Consider the following 17,037-nt stretch of genomic DNA (forward strand, 5'->3'; position numbering starts at 1 on the left):
CAGGGAATGCCACTCTGGGCCCTCCTTTTCATCCCCCTCCCTCACTGTGACCTCACCACCTGCCCCATTATGACCCAGTCTGGCTCCCAGTTAAAACTGGAGGGCAGAGGGCCCAGGCAGTCCTGGGACCAACGGCCATGGGTGAGCGAAACTACTACCGAGCCGAGCCGTTCACTGGCCCCATCCCCAGGAAATGCCAGGAGCAAGGATACTCAATTCTTCTGATCCCGGTCAGCTTCATCTTGCTCAACGTGGGGATCAACATGGTGACTATGGTCAGGGCAGGATCTGTGCAGCGCGGTTGGGGGAGCCCTGGGGTCTTGAAGGGGCTGAGGTGGGAGGGCTGCTGGGGTGTGACCGGGACAAGGGTTGGATTTCAGGGCTCACCCTGCTCCCGGCCTCCCCCCTCCCCTTCTTGCCTCAACTCTGGAGGCATCTGAAGAGATTCTTGCGGGCACTTTTCAATCGTATTTTCCACAAAGGTGAGTGGGCGCCGGCGTGGGTTCAGGGGATGTGGGCCTGTCCCCTTTCTTCTATCCCTGCCTTGATTCTCAGCCCCTCAGGAACCCAGGCCCTGACCCATCTCGCCTTTCCCCACAGACAAGCAAGCCAGCTGTGTAGGCACCCATCGCATGTGCATGCGCTGCTCCGTGGATCCCAAGAACCTGTGCTCAAGAGTTTCTTCCCACTTCTGCCATCGCCCAAGCTTCCTGCTCGGGCAGGTAAACCCACCTTGACTACTGCCTGCAGCGGGGCTCGGCGGGGGCGGAGCCGGCGGCCCCCCAGCCGCGGGCGAGTAAAGGAGAAGGCGGGCGGAGCGGGAGGCAAAAAGCCTACAGCACCCGGTATTCCCAGGCGGTCTCCCATCCAAGTACTAACCAGGCCCGACCCTGCTTAGCTTCCGAGATCAGACGAGATCGGGCGCGTTCAGGGTGGTATGGCCGTAGACGGGGGCGGGGGGCCGCGGGCGGCCTCTTGAGGCCCAGTTTCGCTGGCGCTGGCGCCTTAACGCCAGCCTGGCGGCCGGCCCGCCCCGGCAGGGCCCCCTCGCCCGCCCAGGCAGGGGCAACGGAGGTCTCGGGTATCGGGCGGCGGCGGAGGGTTTGGCGACCACCTCCCAGCCCAGGGCGGCCGTGACCCAGCAAACCCTTCGGCGCTTGGCGCCCCGCCCAAGATCCCGCACGTCGCTCACAGGGACGTGGCCCCGGAGGCTTCAGGGCCCGGGGCCCGCGGTCCCTTGGGCATCGGCCCTGCCCGCCCACGCGGCCCTAGGCGCAGCCCGGCCGCAGCCCGGGCCGGCCCTCCTGCCCGACAGCAGCTGGCCCGAAGCCACCGGGAGCCACCATTGAGTCGCCACGGCCCCTCAGCCCCGGCAAGGCCACCCTTGCCCCCACACCCCCCGCCGAGCTCAGGACCCCGCCCCTGGTGGCCGGCAGGCCCGGGGAAGCGGCCCCTGCCCTCGATCCCGCTCCCGCACCCGGCCGCGGTGACACGCCAGAGGGGCGGGGTGGGGGGGGGCTTTTGACGGAGGGAGCTGTGGAGGGACACACCGGCACACAGGTGGCGGCGCCGGGGCTGGGCGCCGGTGGGGGCGGCCAGGTGCAGGTCGAGGGGCTCGCGGGCCGAAAGGACGGCAACTGGGCCCATGGCGGAGTCTGGGTCTGGAGGGCTCTGAGCCTCCATCCGCTCTGTTGCCTCGGGTCTACCGGCCCGACGCCTGGTAGCGCGACACCCCACCGGCCCACAGACGTAGCCTCCCCAGCTGTGCTCACAGCGAGTCCAACCGCAGCCTGCATCCCTCCACGGGACACTTGGATTACTCCCGCGATCCCCACGAGGTGCGGCACCCGGCGGCCGAATGGGCTGAGATCCTGCCCTTGCGGCGCCCTGTGGCCACCTCCGCCTCCCTCACGGTACTGGCCGAGGCCTCGGACCAGCGGGCCCCGGCTCCCAGCTCAGCGCTGCTCCTCCGCCCCTCTCACCTCCTGCCCGACGTCCAGGCTACCGAGCACCCTCCACCCCCACCCACCTTCATGCCACTCAGCCGGAACCCGGGAGGCAATGCCAACTACCAGGTGTATGACAGTCTGGTGCTGAAGCGGCAACCGCAGGAGGGCCAAGCGCGGGCCAACTCGCTGCTACCTTCCACCTCGGCCTCCAGGCCCTCTCTGCACGGGAGCCAGACTGGGAAAATGAACTTACCAGCAGCAAGTGGGGGCAGGGGCAGGGGGCGGCAGGGCATGGAGAGAGGAATAAAGAGCGCCAGAGTCCAGGAAACATTGGTGGTCTGTGGCTTGGAAGCGCCACTCCTTCTGCCAGCCTGGGTCCCTGCGCTTGGCTTCCTGCAATAAGAAGCCAGTGTCCCCTTCTTGGCCTGAGGGTCCCTTTGGTTTAGTGGCCACAGTTCTGCCAGCAGGCCCCTCCTGGTCCTATACCATGCACTAAGTACATCTGCAGCTGCAGACTCCAAACCCCTGGTCTCTGGGCACCTCCTCTGTGTCTCAGCTGTCCCTGTCCACAGAGAGCCTCATACAAGAAGTTGCTTCCAAACTGGGAGGTTCCACATCTGGGCAGGTCCAGCTCCAGGCCCAGTGAAGGGCATGAAGAAGGCTGAGGCTCTGGACTCCAGCCAGGCCTTCAGCAGGCCTCTGAGGCCAAGGTCTTCCTAGTCTCAAGAGGGGCCAAGAGACGCAATGTGTCATTTGAACAAGTGAGTCAGCGGGCGGTGAGCGAATGAATGACCGCTCGAGGGGATGTATGCCGGCCACCGGGCCCTGTTTGACTGTCCAGGCTCAGCTTACCTGACCCTGGTTACCAGGGAATGCCACTCTGGGCCCTCCTTTTCATCCCCCTCCCTCACTGTGACCTCACCACCTGCCCCATTATGACCCAGTCTGGCTCCCAGTTAAAACTGGAGGGCAGAGGGCCCAGGCAGTCCTGGGACCAACGGCCATGGGTGAGCGAAACTACTACCGAGCCGAGCCGTTCACTGGCCCCATCCCCAGGAAATGCCAGGAGCAAGGATACTCAATTCTTCTGATCCCGGTCAGCTTCATCTTGCTCAACGTGGGGATCAACATGGTGACTATGGTCAGGGCAGGATCTGTGCAGCGCGGTTGGGGGAGCCCTGGGGTCTTGAAGGGGCTGAGGTGGGAGGGCTGCTGGGGTGTGACCGGGACAAGGGTTGGATTTCAGGGCTCACCCTGCTCCCGGCCTCCCCCCTCCCCTTCTTGCCTCAACTCTGGAGGCATCTGAAGAGATTCTTGCGGGCACTTTTCAATCGTATTTTCCACAAAGGTGAGTGGGCGCCGGCGTGGGTTCAGGGGATGTGGGCCTGTCCCCTTTCTTCTATCCCTGCCTTGATTCTCAGCCCCTCAGGAACCCAGGCCCTGACCCATCTCGCCTTTCCCCACAGACAAGCAAGCCAGCTGTGTAGGCACCCATCGCATGTGCATGCGCTGCTCCGTGGATCCCAAGAACCTGTGCTCAAGAGTTTCTTCCCACTTCTGCCATCGCCCAAGCTTCCTGCTCGGGCAGGTAAACCCACCTTGACTACTGCCTGCAGCGGGGCTCGGCGGGGGCGGAGCCGGCGGCCCCCCCGCCGCGGGCGAGTAAAGGAGAAGGCGGGCGGAGCGGGAGGCAAAAAGCCTACAGCACCCGGTATTCCCAGGCGGTCTCCCATCCAAGTACTAACCAGGCCCGACCCTGCTTAGCTTCCGAGATCAGACGAGATCGGGCGCGTTCAGGGTGGTATGGCCGTAGACGGGGGCGGGGGGCCGCGGGCGGCCTCTTGAGGCCCAGTTTCGCTGGCGCTGGCGCCTTAACGCCAGCCTGGCGGCCGGCCCGCCCCGGCAGGGCCCCCTCGCCCGCCCAGGCAGGGGCAACGGAGGTCTCGGGTATCGGGCGGCGGCGGAGGGTTTGGCGACCACCTCCCAGCCCAGGGCGGCCGTGACCCAGCAAACCCTTCGGCGCTTGGCGCCCCGCCCAAGATCCCGCACGTCGCTCACAGGGACGTGGCCCCGGAGGCTTCAGGGCCCGGGGCCCGCGGTCCCTTGGGCATCGGCCCTGCCCGCCCACGCGGCCCTAGGCGCAGCCCGGCCGCAGCCCGGGCCGGCCCTCCTGCCCGACAGCAGCTGGCCCGAAGCCACCGGGAGCCACCATTGAGTCGCCACGGCCCCTCAGCCCCGGCAAGGCCACCCTTGCCCCCACACCCCCCGCCGAGCTCAGGACCCCGCCCCTGGTGGCCGGCAGGCCCGGGGAAGCGGCCCCTGCCCTCGATCCCGCTCCCGCACCCGGCCGCGGTGACACGCCAGAGGGGCGGGGTGGGGGGGGGCTTTTGACGGAGGGAGCTGTGGAGGGACACACCGGCACACAGGTGGCGGCGCCGGGGCTGGGCGCCGGTGGGGGCGGCCAGGTGCAGGTCGAGGGGCTCGCGGGCCGAAAGGACGGCAACTGGGCCCATGGCGGAGTCTGGGTCTGGAGGGCTCTGAGCCTCCATCCGCTCTGTTGCCTCGGGTCTACCGGCCCGACGCCTGGTAGCGCGACACCCCACCGGCCCACAGACGTAGCCTCCCCAGCTGTGCTCACAGCGAGTCCAACCGCAGCCTGCATCCCTCCACGGGACACTTGGATTACTCCCGCGATCCCCACGAGGTGCGGCACCCGGCGGCCGAATGGGCTGAGATCCTGCCCTTGCGGCGCCCTGTGGCCACCTCCGCCTCCCTCACGGTACTGGCCGAGGCCTCGGACCAGCGGGCCCCGGCTCCCAGCTCAGCGCTGCTCCTCCGCCCCTCTCACCTCCTGCCCGACGTCCAGGCTACCGAGCACCCTCCACCCCCGCCCACCTTCATGCCACTCAGCCGGAACCCGGGAGGCAATGCCAACTACCAGGTGTATGACAGTCTGGTGCTGAAGCGGCAACCGCAGGAGGGCCAAGCGCGGGCCAACTCGCTGCTACCTTCCACCTCGGCCTCCAGGCCCTCTCTGCACGGGAGCCAGACTGGGAAAATGAACTTACCAGCAGCAAGTGGGGGCAGGGGCAGGGGGCGGCAGGGCATGGAGAGAGGAATAAAGAGCGCCAGAGTCCAGGAAACATTGGTGGTCTGTGGCTTGGAAGCGCCACTCCTTCTGCCAGCCTGGGTCCCTGCGCTTGGCTTCCTGCAATAAGAAGCCAGTGTCCCCTTCTTGGCCTGAGGGTCCCTTTGGTTTAGTGGCCACAGTTCTGCCAGCAGGCCCCTCCTGGTCCTATACCATGCACTAAGTACATCTGCAGCTGCAGACTCCAAACCCCTGGTCTCTGGGCACCTCCTCTGTGTCTCAGCTGTCCCTGTCCACAGAGAGCCTCATACAAGAAGTTGCTTCCAAACTGGGAGGTTCCACATCTGGGCAGGTCCAGCTCCAGGCCCAGTGAAGGGCATGAAGAAGGCTGAGGCTCTGGACTCCAGCCAGGCCTTCAGCAGGCCTCTGAGGCCAAGGTCTTCCTAGTCTCAAGAGGGGCCAAGAGACGCAATGTGTCATTTGAACAAGTGAGTCAGCGGGCGGTGAGCGAATGAATGACCGCTCGAGGGGATGTATGCCGGCCACCGGGCCCTGTTTGACTGTCCAGGCTCAGCTTACCTGACCCTGGTTACCAGGGAATGCCACTCTGGGCCCTCCTTTTCATCCCCCTCCCTCACTGTGACCTCACCACCTGCCCCATTATGACCCAGTCTGGCTCCCAGTTAAAACTGGAGGGCAGAGGGCCCAGGCAGTCCTGGGACCAACGGCCATGGGTGAGCGAAACTACTACCGAGCCGAGCCGTTCACTGGCCCCATCCCCAGGAAATGCCAGGAGCAAGGATACTCAATTCTTCTGATCCCGGTCAGCTTCATCTTGCTCAACGTGGGGATCAACATGGTGACTATGGTCAGGGCAGGATCTGTGCAGCGCGGTTGGGGGAGCCCTGGGGTCTTGAAGGGGCTGAGGTGGGAGGGCTGCTGGGGTGTGACCGGGACAAGGGTTGGATTTCAGGGCTCACCCTGCTCCCGGCCTCCCCCCTCCCCTTCTTGCCTCAACTCTGGAGGCATCTGAAGAGATTCTTGCGGGCACTTTTCAATCGTATTTTCCACAAAGGTGAGTGGGCGCCGGCGTGGGTTCAGGGGATGTGGGCCTGTCCCCTTTCTTCTATCCCTGCCTTGATTCTCAGCCCCTCAGGAACCCAGGCCCTGACCCATCTCGCCTTTCCCCACAGACAAGCAAGCCAGCTGTGTAGGCACCCATCGCATGTGCATGCGCTGCTCCGTGGATCCCAAGAACCTGTGCTCAAGAGTTTCTTCCCACTTCTGCCATCGCCCAAGCTTCCTGCTCGGGCAGGTAAACCCACCTTGACTACTGCCTGCAGCGGGGCTCGGCGGGGGCGGAGCCGGCGGCCCCCCAGCCGCGGGCGAGTAAAGGAGAAGGCGGGCGGAGCGGGAGGCAAAAAGCCTACAGCACCCGGTATTCCCAGGCGGTCTCCCATCCAAGTACTAACCAGGCCCGACCCTGCTTAGCTTCCGAGATCAGACGAGATCGGGCGCGTTCAGGGTGGTATGGCCGTAGACGGGGGTGGGGGGCCGCGGGCGGCCTCTTGAGGCCCAGTTTCGCTGGCGCTGGCGCCTTAACGCCAGCCTGGCGGCCGGCCCGCCCCGGCAGGGCCCCCTCGCCCGCCCAGGCAGGGGCAACGGAGGTCTCGGGTATCGGGCGGCGGCGGAGGGTTTGGCGACCACCTCCCAGCCCAGGGCGGCCGTGACCCAGCAAACCCTTCGGCGCTTGGCGCCCCGCCCAAGATCCCGCACGTCGCTCACAGGGACGTGGCCCCGGAGGCTTCAGGGCCCGGGGCCCGCGGTCCCTTGGGCATCGGCCCTGCCCGCCCACGCGGCCCTAGGCGCAGCCCGGCCGCAGCCCGGGCCGGCCCTCCTGCCCGACAGCAGCTGGCCCGAAGCCACCGGGAGCCACCAATGAGTCGCCACGGCCCCTCAGCCCCGGCAAGGCCACCCTTGCCCCCACACCCCCCGCCGAGCTCAGGACCCCGCCCCTGGTGGCCGGCAGGCCCGGGGAAGCGGCCCCTGCCCTCGATCCCGCTCCCGCACCCGGCCGCGGTGACACGCCAGAGGGGCGGGGTGGGGGGGGGCTTTTGTCGGAGGGAGCTGTGGAGGGACACACCGGCACACAGGTGGCGGCGCCGGGGCTGGGCGCCGGTGGGGGCGGCCAGGTGCAGGTCGAGGGGCTCGCGGGCCGAAAGGACGGCAACTGGGCCCGCGGCGGAGTCTGGGTCCGGGCCAGCCACCCCGGGAGCGTCTGGGGTGCGGCTGCCTTCCAGGGCCGCCTTCTGGCCGCCTGGCCGGCCGGGCCGGCGGGGAGCGACCCCGCCGGCGCGCGCCGTGGTGGGAGGGGCCTGAGGAGGTGGGGCCTGCAGCGGGGCCCGGCGGGGGCGGAGCCGGCGGCCCCCGCCGCGGGCGAGTAAAGGAGAAGGCGGGCGGAGCGGGAGGCAAAAAGCCTACAGCACCCGGTATTCCCAGGCGGTCTCCCATCCAAGTACTAACCAGGCCCGACCCTGCTTAGCTTCCGAGATCAGACGAGATCGGGCGCGTTCAGGGTGGTATGGCCGTAGACGGGGGCGGGGGGCCGCGGGCGGCCTCTTGAGGCCCAGTTTCGCTGGCGCTGGCGCCTTAACGCCAGCCTGGCGGCCGGCCCGCCCCGGCAGGGCCCCCTCGCCCGCCCAGGCAGGGGCAACGGAGGTCTCGGGTATCGGGCGGCGGCGGAGGGTTTGGCGACCACCTCCCAGCCCAGGGCGGCCGTGACCCAGCAAACCCTTCGGCGCTTGGCGCCCCGCCCAAGATCCCGCACGTCGCTCACAGGGACGTGGCCCCGGAGGCTTCAGGGCCCGGGGCCCGCGGTCCCTTGGGCATCGGCCCTGCCCGCCCACGCGGCCCTAGGCGCAGCCCGGCCGCAGCCCGGGCCGGCCCTCCTGCCCGACAGCAGCTGGCCCGAAGCCACCGGGAGCCACCATTGAGTCGCCACGGCCCCTCAGCCCCGGCAAGGCCACCCTTGCCCCCACACCCCCCGCCGAGCTCAGGACCCCGCCCCTGGTGGCCGGCAGGCCCGGGGAAGCGGCCCCTGCCCTCGATCCCGCTCCCGCACCCGGCCGCGGTGACACGCCAGAGGGGCGGGGTGGGGGGGGGCTTTTGTCGGAGGGAGCTGTGGAGGGACACACCGGCACACAGGTGGCGGCGCCGGGGCTGGGCGCCGGTGGGGGCGGCCAGGTGCAGGTCGAGGGGCTCGCGGGCCGAAAGGACGGCAACTGGGCCCGCGGCGGAGTCTGGGTCCGGGCCAGCCACCCCGGGAGCGTCTGGGGTGCGGCTGCCTTCCAGGGCCGCCTTCTGGCCGCCTGGCCGGCCGGGCCGGCGGGGAGCGACCCCGCCGGCGCGCGCCGTGGTGGGAGGGGCCTGAGGAGGTGGGGCCTGCAGCGGGGCCCGGCGGGGGCGGAGCCGGCGGCCCCCGCCGCGGGCGAGTAAAGGAGAAGGCGGGCGGAGCGGGAGGCAAAAAGCCTACAGCACCCGGTATTCCCAGGCGGTCTCCCATCCAAGTACTAACCAGGCCCGACCCTGCTTAGCTTCCGAGATCAGACGAGATCGGGCGCGTTCAGGGTGGTATGGCCGTAGACGGGGGCGGGGGGCCGCGGGCGGCCTCTTGAGGCCCAGTTTCGCTGGCGCTGGCGCCTTAACGCCAGCCTGGCGGCCGGCCCGCCCCGGCAGGGCCCCCTCGCCCGCCCAGGCAGGGGCAACGGAGGTCTCGGGTATCGGGCGGCGGCGGAGGGTTTGGCGACCACCTCCCAGCCCAGGGCGGCCGTGACCCAGCAAACCCTTCGGCGCTTGGCGCCCCGCCCAAGATCCCGCACGTCGCTCACAGGGACGTGGCCCCGGAGGCTTCAGGGCCCGGGGCCCGCGGTCCCTTGGGCATCGGCCCTGCCCGCCCACGCGGCCCTAGGCGCAGCCCGGCCGCAGCCCGGGCCGGCCCTCCTGCCCGACAGCAGCTGGCCCGAAGCCACCGGGAGCCACCATTGAGTCGCCACGGCCCCTCAGCCCCGGCAAGGCCACCCTTGCCCCCACACCCCCCGCCGAGCTCAGGACCCCGCCCCTGGTGGCCGGCAGGCCCGGGGAAGCGGCCCCTGCCCTCGATCCCGCTCCCGCACCCGGCCGCGGTGACACGCCAGAGGGGCGGGGTGGGGGGGGGCTTTTGTCGGAGGGAGCTGTGGAGGGACACACCGGCACACAGGTGGCGGCGCCGGGGCTGGGCGCCGGTGGGGGCGGCCAGGTGCAGGTCGAGGGGCTCGCGGGCCGAAAGGACGGCAACTGGGCCCATGGCGGAGTCTGGGTCTGGAGGGCTCTGAGCCTCCATCCGCTCTGTTGCCTCGGGTCTACCGGCCCGACGCCTGGTAGCGCGACACCCCACCGGCCCAGAGACGTAGCCTCCCCAGCTGTGCTCACAGCGAGTCCAACCGCAGCCTGCATCCCTCCACGGGACACTTGGATTACTCCCGCGATCCCCACGAGGTGCGGCACCCGGCGGCCGAATGGGCTGAGATCCTGCCCTTGCGGCGCCCTGTGGCCACCTCCGCCTCCCTCACGGTACTGGCCGAGGCCTCGGACCAGCGGGCCCCGGCTCCCAGCTCAGCGCTGCTCCTCCGCCCCTCTCACCTCCTGCCCGACGTCCAGGCTACCGAGCACCCTCCACCCCCGCCCACCTTCATGCCACTCAGCCGGAACCCGGGAGGCAATGCCAACTACCAGGTGTATGACAGTCTGGTGCTGAAGCGGCAACCGCAGGAGGGCCAAGCGCGGGCCAACTCGCTGCTACCTTCCACCTCGGCCTCCAGGCCCTCTCTGCACGGGAGCCAGACTGGGAAAATGAACTTACCAGCAGCAAGTGGGGGCAGGGGCAGGGGGCGGCAGGGCATGGAGAGAGGAATAAAGAGCGCCAGAGTCCAGGAAACATTGGTGGTCTGTGGCTTGGAAGCGCCACTCCTTCTGCCAGCCTGGGTCCCTGCGCTTGGCTTCCTGCAATAAGAAGCCAGTGTCCCCTTCTTGGCCTGAGGGTCCCTTTGGTTTAGTGGCCACAGTTCTGCCAGCAGGCCCCTCCTGGTCCTATACCATGCACTAAGTACATCTGCAGCTGCAGACTCCAAACCCCTGGTCTCTGGGCACCTCCTCTGTGTCTCAGCTGTCCCTGTCCACAGAGAGCCTCATACAAGAAGTTGCTTCCAAACTGGGAGGTTCCACATCTGGGCAGGTCCAGCTCCAGGCCCAGTGAAGGGCATGAAGAAGGCTGAGGCTCTGGACTCCAGCCAGGCCTTCAGCAGGCCTCTGAGGCCAAGGTCTTCCTAGTCTCAAGAGGGGCCAAGAGACGCAATGTGTCATTTGAACAAGTGAGTCAGCGGGCGGTGAGCGAATGAATGACCGCTCGAGGGGATGTATGCCGGCCACCGGGCCCTGTTTGACTGTCCAGGCTCAGCTTACCTGACCCTGGTTACCAGGGAATGCCACTCTGGGCCCTCCTTTTCATCCCCCTCCCTCACTGTGACCTCACCACCTGCCCCATTATGACCCAGTCTGGCTCCCAGTTAAAACTGGAGGGCAGAGGGCCCAGGCAGTCCTGGGACCAACGGCCATGGGTGAGCGAAACTACTACCGAGCCGAGCCGTTCACTGGCCCCATCCCCAGGAAATGCCAGGAGCAAGGATACTCAATTCTTCTGATCCCGGTCAGCTTCATCTTGCTCAACGTGGGGATCAACATGGTGACTATGGTCAGGGCAGGATCTGTGCAGCGCGGTTGGGGGAGCCCTGGGGTCTTGAAGGGGCTGAGGTGGGAGGGCTGCTGGGGTGTGACCGGGACAAGGGTTGGATTTCAGGGCTCACCCTGCTCCCGGCCTCCCCCCTCCCCTTCTTGCCTCAACTCTGGAGGCATCTGAAGAGATTCTTGCGGGCACTTTTCAATCGTATTTTCCACAAAGGTGAGTGGGCGCCGGCGTGGGTTCAGGGGATGTGGGCCTGTCCCCTTTCTTCTATCCCTGCCTTGATTCTCAGCCCCTCAGGAACCCAGGCCCTGACCCATCTCGCCTTTCCCCACAGACAAGCAAGCCAGCTGTGTAGGCACCCATCGCATGTGCATGCGCTGCTCCGTGGATCCCAAGAACCTGTGCTCAAGAGTTTCTTCCCACTTCTGCCATCGCCCAAGCTTCCTGCTCGGGCAGGTAAACCCACCTTGACTACTGCCTGCAGCGGGGCTCGGCGGGGGCGGAGCCGGCGGCCCCCCCGCCGCGGGCGAGTAAAGGAGAAGGCGGGCGGAGCGGGAGGCAAAAAGCCTACAGCACCCGGTATTCCCAGGCGGTCTCCCATCCAAGTACTAACCAGGCCCGACCCTGCTTAGCTTCCGAGATCAGACGAGATCGGGCGCGTTCAGGGTGGTATGGCCGTAGACGGGGGCGGGGGGCCGCGGGCGGCCTCTTGAGGCCCAGTTTCGCTGGCGCTGGCGCCTTAACGCCAGCCTGGCGGCCGGCCCGCCCCGGCAGGGCCCCCTCGCCCGCCCAGGCAGGGGCAACGGAGGTCTCGGGTATCGGGCGGCGGCGGAGGGTTTGGCGACCACCTCCCAGCCCAGGGCGGCCGTGACCCAGCAAACCCTTCGGCGCTTGGCGCCCCGCCCAAGATCCCGCACGTCGCTCACAGGGACGTGGCCCCGGAGGCTTCAGGGCCCGGGGCCCGCGGTCCCTTGGGCATCGGCCCTGCCCGCCCACGCGGCCCTAGGCGCAGCCCGGCCGCAGCCCGGGCCGGCCCTCCTGCCCGACAGCAGCTGGCCCGAAGCCACCGGGAGCCACCAATGAGTCGCCACGGCCCCTCAGCCCCGGCAAGGCCACCCTTGCCCCCACACCCCCCGCCGAGCTCAGGACCCCGCCCCTGGTGGCCGGCAGGCCCGGGGAAGCGGCCCCTGCCCTCGATCCCGCTCCCGCACCCGGCCGCGGTGACACGCCAGAGGGGCGGGGTGGGGGGGGGCTTTTGTCGGAGGGAGCTGTGGAGGGACACACCGGCACACAGGTGGCGGCGCCGGGGCTGGGCGCCGGTGGGGGCGGCCAGGTGCAGGTCGAGGGGCTCGCGGGCCGAAAGGACGGCAACTGGGCCCGCGGCGGAGTCTGGGTCCGGGCCAGCCACCCCGGGAGCGTCTGGGGTGCGCCTGCCTTCCAGGGCCGCCTTCTGGCCGCCTGGCCGGCCGGGCCGGCGGGGAGCGACCCCGCCGGCGCGCGCCGTGGTGGGAGGGGCCTGAGGAGGTGGGGCCTGCAGCGGGGCCCGGCGGGGGCGGAGCCGGCGGCCCCCGCCGCGGGCGAGTAAAGGAGAAGGCGGGCGGAGCGGGAGGCAAAAAGCCTACAGCACCCGGTATTCCCAGGCGGTCTCCCATCCAAGTACTAACCAGGCCCGACCCTGCTTAGCTTCCGAGATCAGACGAGATCGGGCGCGTTCAGGGTGGTATGGCCGTAGACGGGGGCGGGGGGCCGCGGGCGGCCTCTTGAGGCCCAGTTTCGCTGGCGCTGGCGCCTTAACGCCAGCCTGGCGGCCGGCCCGCCCCGGCAGGGCCCCCTCGCCCGCCCAGGCAGGGGCAACGGAGGTCTCGGGTATCGGGCGGCGGCGGAGGGTTTGGCGACCACCTCCCAGCCCAGGGCGGCCGTGACCCAGCAAACCCTTCGGCGCTTGGCGCCCCGCCCAAGATCCCGCACGTCGCTCACAGGGACGTGGCCCCGGAGGCTTCAGGGCCCGGGGCCCGCGGTCCCTTGGGCATCGGCCCTGCCCGCCCACGCGGCCCTAGGCGCAGCCCGGCCGCAGCCCGGGCCGGCCCTCCTGCCCGACAGCAGCTGGCCCGAAGCCACCGGGAGCCACCATTGAGTCGCCACGGCCCCTCAGCCCCGGCAAGGCCACCCTTGCCCCCACACCCCCCGCCGAGCTCAGGACCCCGCCCCTGGTGGCCGGCAGGCCCGGGGAAGCGGCCCCTGCCCTCGATCCCGCTCCCGCACCCGGCCGCGGTGACACGCCAGAGGGGCGGGGTGGGGGGGGGCTTTTGTCGGAGGGAGCTGTGGAGGGACACACCGGCACACAGGTGGCGGCGCCGGGGCTGGGCGCCGGTGGGGGCGGCCAGGTGCAGGTCGAGGGGCTCGCGGGCCGAAAGGACGGCAACTGGGCCCGCGGCGGAGTCTGGGTCCGGGCCAGCCACCCCGGGAGCGTCTGGGGTGCGGCTGCCTTCCAGGGCCGCCTTCTGGCCGCCTGGCCGGCCGGGCCGGCGGGGAGCGACCCCGCCGGCGCGCGCCGTGGTGGGAGGGGCCTGAGGAGGTGGGGCCTGCAGCGGGGCCCGGCGGGGGCGGAGCCGGCGGCCCCCGCCGCGGGCGAGTAAAGGAGAAGGCGGGCGGAGCGGGAGGCAAAAAGCCTACAGCACCCGGTATTCCCAGGCGGTCTCCCATCCAAGTACTAACCAGGCCCGACCCTGCTTAGCTTCCGAGATCAGACGAGATCGGGCGCGTTCAGGGTGGTATGGCCGTAGACGGGGGCGGGGGGCCGCGGGCGGCCTCTTGAGGCCCAGTTTCGCTGGCGCTGGCGCCTTAACGCCAGCCTGGCGGCCGGCCCGCCCCGGCAGGGCCCCCTCGCCCGCCCAGGCAGGGGCAACGGAGGTCTCGGGTATCGGGCGGCGGCGGAGGGTTTGGCGACCACCTCCCAGCCCAGGGCGGCCGTGACCCAGCAAACCCTTCGGCGCTTGGCGCCCCGCCCAAGATCCCGCACGTCGCTCACAGGGACGTGGCCCCGGAGGCTTCAGGGCCCGGGGCCCGCGGTCCCTTGGGCATCGGCCCTGCCCGCCCACGCGGCCCTAGGCGCAGCCCGGCCGCAGCCCGGGCCGGCCCTCCTGCCCGACAGCAGCTGGCCCGAAGCCACCGGGAGCCACCATTGAGTCGCCACGGCCCCTCAGCCCCGGCAAGGCCACCCTTGCCCCCACACCCCCCGCCGAGCTCAGGACCCCGCCCCTGGTGGCCGGCAGGCCCGGGGAAGCGGCCCCTGCCCTCGATCCCGCTCCCGCACCCGGCCGCGGTGACACGCCAGAGGGGCGGGGTGGGGGGGGCTTTTGTCGGAGGGAGCTGTGGAGGGACACACCGGCACACAGGTGGCGGCGCCGGGGCTGGGCGCCGGTGGGGGCGGCCAGGTGCAGGTCGAGGGGCTCGCGGGCCGAAAGGACGGCAACTGGGCCCATGGCGGAGTCTGGGTCTGGAGGGCTCTGAGCCTCCATCCGCTCTGTTGCCTCGGGTCTACCGGCCCGACGCCTGGTAGCGCGACACCCCACCGGCCCAGAGACGTAGCCTCCCCAGCTGTGCTCACAGCGAGTCCAACCGCAGCCTGCATCCCTCCACGGGACACTTGGATTACTCCCGCGATCCCCACGAGGTGCGGCACCCGGCGGCCGAATGGGCTGAGATCCTGCCCTTGCGGCGCCCTGTGGCCACCTCCGCCTCCCTCACGGTACTGGCCGAGGCCTCGGACCAGCGGGCCCCGGCTCCCAGCTCAGCGCTGCTCCTCCGCCCCTCTCACCTCCTGCCCGACGTCCAGGCTACCGAGCACCCTCCACCCCCGCCCACCTTCATGCCACTCAGCCGGAACCCGGGAGGCAATGCCAACTACCAGGTGTATGACAGTCTGGTGCTGAAGCGGCAACCGCAGGAGGGCCAAGCGCGGGCCAACTCGCTGCTACCTTCCACCTCGGCCTCCAGGCCCTCTCTGCACGGGAGCCAGACTGGGAAAATGAACTTACCAGCAGCAAGTGGGGGCAGGGGCAGGGGGCGGCAGGGCATGGAGAGAGGAATAAAGAGCGCCAGAGTCCAGGAAACATTGGTGGTCTGTGGCTTGGAAGCGCCACTCCTTCTGCCAGCCTGGGTCCCTGCGCTTGGCTTCCTGCAATAAGAAGCCAGTGTCCCCTTCTTGGCCTGAGGGTCCCTTTGGTTTAGTGGCCACAGTTCTGCCAGCAGGCCCCTCCTGGTCCTATACCATGCACTAAGTACATCTGCAGCTGCAGACTCCAAACCCCTGGTCTCTGGGCACCTCCTCTGTGTCTCAGCTGTCCCTGTCCACAGAGAGCCTCATACAAGAAGTTGCTTCCAAACTGGGAGGTTCCACATCTGGGCAGGTCCAGCTCCAGGCCCAGTGAAGGGCATGAAGAAGGCTGAGGCTCTGGACTCCAGCCAGGCCTTCAGCAGGCCTCTGAGGCCAAGGTCTTCCTAGTCTCAAGAGGGGCCAAGAGACGCAATGTGTCATTTGAACAAGTGAGTCAGCGGGCGGTGAGCGAATGAATGACCGCTCGAGGGGATGTATGCCGGCCACCGGGCCCTGTTTGACTGTCCAGGCTCAGCTTACCTGACCCTGGTTACCAGGGAATGCCACTCTGGGCCCTCCTTTTCATCCCCCTCCCTCACTGTGACCTCACCACCTGCCCCATTATGACCCAGTCTGGCTCCCAGTTAAAACTGGAGGGCAGAGGGCCCAGGCAGTCCTGGGACCAACGGCCATGGGTGAGCGAAACTACTACCGAGCCGAGCCGTTCACTGGCCCCATCCCCAGGAAATGCCAGGAGCAAGGATACTCAATTCTTCTGATCCCGGTCAGCTTCATCTTGCTCAACGTGGGGATCAACATGGTGACTATGGTCAGGGCAGGATCTGTGCAGCGCGGTTGGGGGAGCCCTGGGGTCTTGAAGGGGCTGAGGTGGGAGGGCTGCTGGGGTGTGACCGGGACAAGGGTTGGATTTCAGGGCTCACCCTGCTCCCGGCCTCCCCCCTCCCCTTCTTGCCTCAACTCTGGAGGCATCTGAAGAGATTCTTGCGGGCACTTTTCAATCGTATTTTCCACAAAGGTGAGTGGGCGCCGGCGTGGGTTCAGGGGATGTGGGCCTGTCCCCTTTCTTCTATCCCTGCCTTGATTCTCAGCCCCTCAGGAACCCAGGCCCTGACCCATCTCGCCTTTCCCCACAGACAAGCAAGCCAGCTGTGTAGGCACCCATCGCATGTGCATGCGCTGCTCCGTGGATCCCAAGAACCTGTGCTCAAGAGTTTCTTCCCACTTCTGCCATCGCCCAAGCTTCCTGCTCGGGCAGGTAAACCCACCTTGACTACTGCCTGCAGCGGGGCTCGGCGGGGGCGGAGCCGGCGGCCCCCCAGCCGCGGGCGAGTAAAGGAGAAGGCGGGCGGAGCGGGAGGCAAAAAGCCTACAGCACCCGGTATTCCCAGGCGGTCTCCCATCCAAGTACTAACCAGGCCCGACCCTGCTTAGCTTCCGAGATCAGACGAGATCGGGCGCGTTCAGGGTGGTATGGCCGTAGACGGGGGCGGGGGGCCGCGGGCGGCCTCTTGAGGCCCAGTTTCGCTGGCGCTGGCGCCTTAACGCCAGCCTGGCGGCCGGCCCGCCCCGGCAGGGCCCCCTCGCCCGCCCAGGCAGGGGCAACGGAGGTCTCGGGTATCGGGCGGCGGCGGAGGGTTTGGCGACCACCTCCCAGCCCAGGGCGGCCGTGACCCAGCAAACCCTTCGGCGCTTGGCGCCCCGCCCAAGATCCCGCACGTCGCTCACAGGGACGTGGCCCCGGAGGCTTCAGGGCCCGGGGCCCGCGGTCCCTTGGGCATCGGCCCTGCCCGCCCACGCGGCCCTAGGCGCAGCCCGGCCGCAGCCCGGGCCGGCCCTCCTGCCCGACAGCAGCTGGCCCGAAGCCACCGGGAGCCACCAATGAGTCGCCACGGCCCCTCAGCCCCGGCAAGGCCACCCTTGCCCCCACACCCCCCGCCGAGCTCAGGACCCCGCCCCTGGTGGCCGGCAGGCCCGGGGAAGCGGCCCCTGCCCTCGATCCCGCTCCCGCACCCGGCCGCGGTGACACGCCAGAGGGGCGGGGTGGGGGGGGGCTTTTGTCGGAGGGAGCTGTGGAGGGACACACCGGCACACAGGTGGCGGCGCCGGG

The 17,037-nt window shown here is 69.0% G+C and overlaps 9 non-coding genes across 9 annotated transcripts; all 9 read right to left on the bottom strand.

Annotated features, from left to right (window-relative positions):
* Nucleotides 1-830: 830 nt before the first annotated feature.
* Nucleotides 831-949, bottom strand: LOC132596303 (5S ribosomal RNA). The gene has a single exon (XR_009562402.1). It is a non-coding gene; the product is annotated as a 5S ribosomal RNA (ribosomal RNA).
* A 2,696-nt stretch (nucleotides 950-3,645) lies between these two features.
* LOC132596304 (5S ribosomal RNA) lies at nucleotides 3,646-3,764 on the bottom strand. Its single transcript, XR_009562403.1, has one exon. It is a non-coding gene; the product is annotated as a 5S ribosomal RNA (ribosomal RNA).
* A 2,696-nt stretch (nucleotides 3,765-6,460) lies between these two features.
* On the bottom strand, nucleotides 6,461-6,579 carry LOC132596305 (5S ribosomal RNA). The gene has a single exon (XR_009562404.1). It is a non-coding gene; the product is annotated as a 5S ribosomal RNA (ribosomal RNA).
* Nucleotides 6,580-7,511: 932 nt separating this feature from the next.
* On the bottom strand, nucleotides 7,512-7,630 carry LOC132596306 (5S ribosomal RNA). Its single transcript, XR_009562405.1, has one exon. It is a non-coding gene; the product is annotated as a 5S ribosomal RNA (ribosomal RNA).
* Nucleotides 7,631-8,562: 932 nt separating this feature from the next.
* LOC132596307 (5S ribosomal RNA) lies at nucleotides 8,563-8,681 on the bottom strand. Its single transcript, XR_009562406.1, has one exon. It is a non-coding gene; the product is annotated as a 5S ribosomal RNA (ribosomal RNA).
* A 2,696-nt stretch (nucleotides 8,682-11,377) lies between these two features.
* On the bottom strand, nucleotides 11,378-11,496 carry LOC132596308 (5S ribosomal RNA). Its single transcript, XR_009562407.1, has one exon. It is a non-coding gene; the product is annotated as a 5S ribosomal RNA (ribosomal RNA).
* Nucleotides 11,497-12,428: 932 nt separating this feature from the next.
* LOC132596309 (5S ribosomal RNA) lies at nucleotides 12,429-12,547 on the bottom strand. The gene has a single exon (XR_009562408.1). It is a non-coding gene; the product is annotated as a 5S ribosomal RNA (ribosomal RNA).
* Nucleotides 12,548-13,479: 932 nt separating this feature from the next.
* Nucleotides 13,480-13,598, bottom strand: LOC132596310 (5S ribosomal RNA). Its single transcript, XR_009562409.1, has one exon. It is a non-coding gene; the product is annotated as a 5S ribosomal RNA (ribosomal RNA).
* A 2,695-nt stretch (nucleotides 13,599-16,293) lies between these two features.
* Nucleotides 16,294-16,412, bottom strand: LOC132596311 (5S ribosomal RNA). The gene has a single exon (XR_009562410.1). It is a non-coding gene; the product is annotated as a 5S ribosomal RNA (ribosomal RNA).
* Between the last annotated feature and the right edge of the window lie 625 nt (nucleotides 16,413-17,037).

This window comes from Globicephala melas, unplaced genomic scaffold, assembly GCF_963455315.2.
Source record: "Globicephala melas unplaced genomic scaffold, mGloMel1.2 SCAFFOLD_172, whole genome shotgun sequence".
NCBI lineage: Eukaryota > Metazoa > Chordata > Mammalia > Artiodactyla > Delphinidae > Globicephala > Globicephala melas.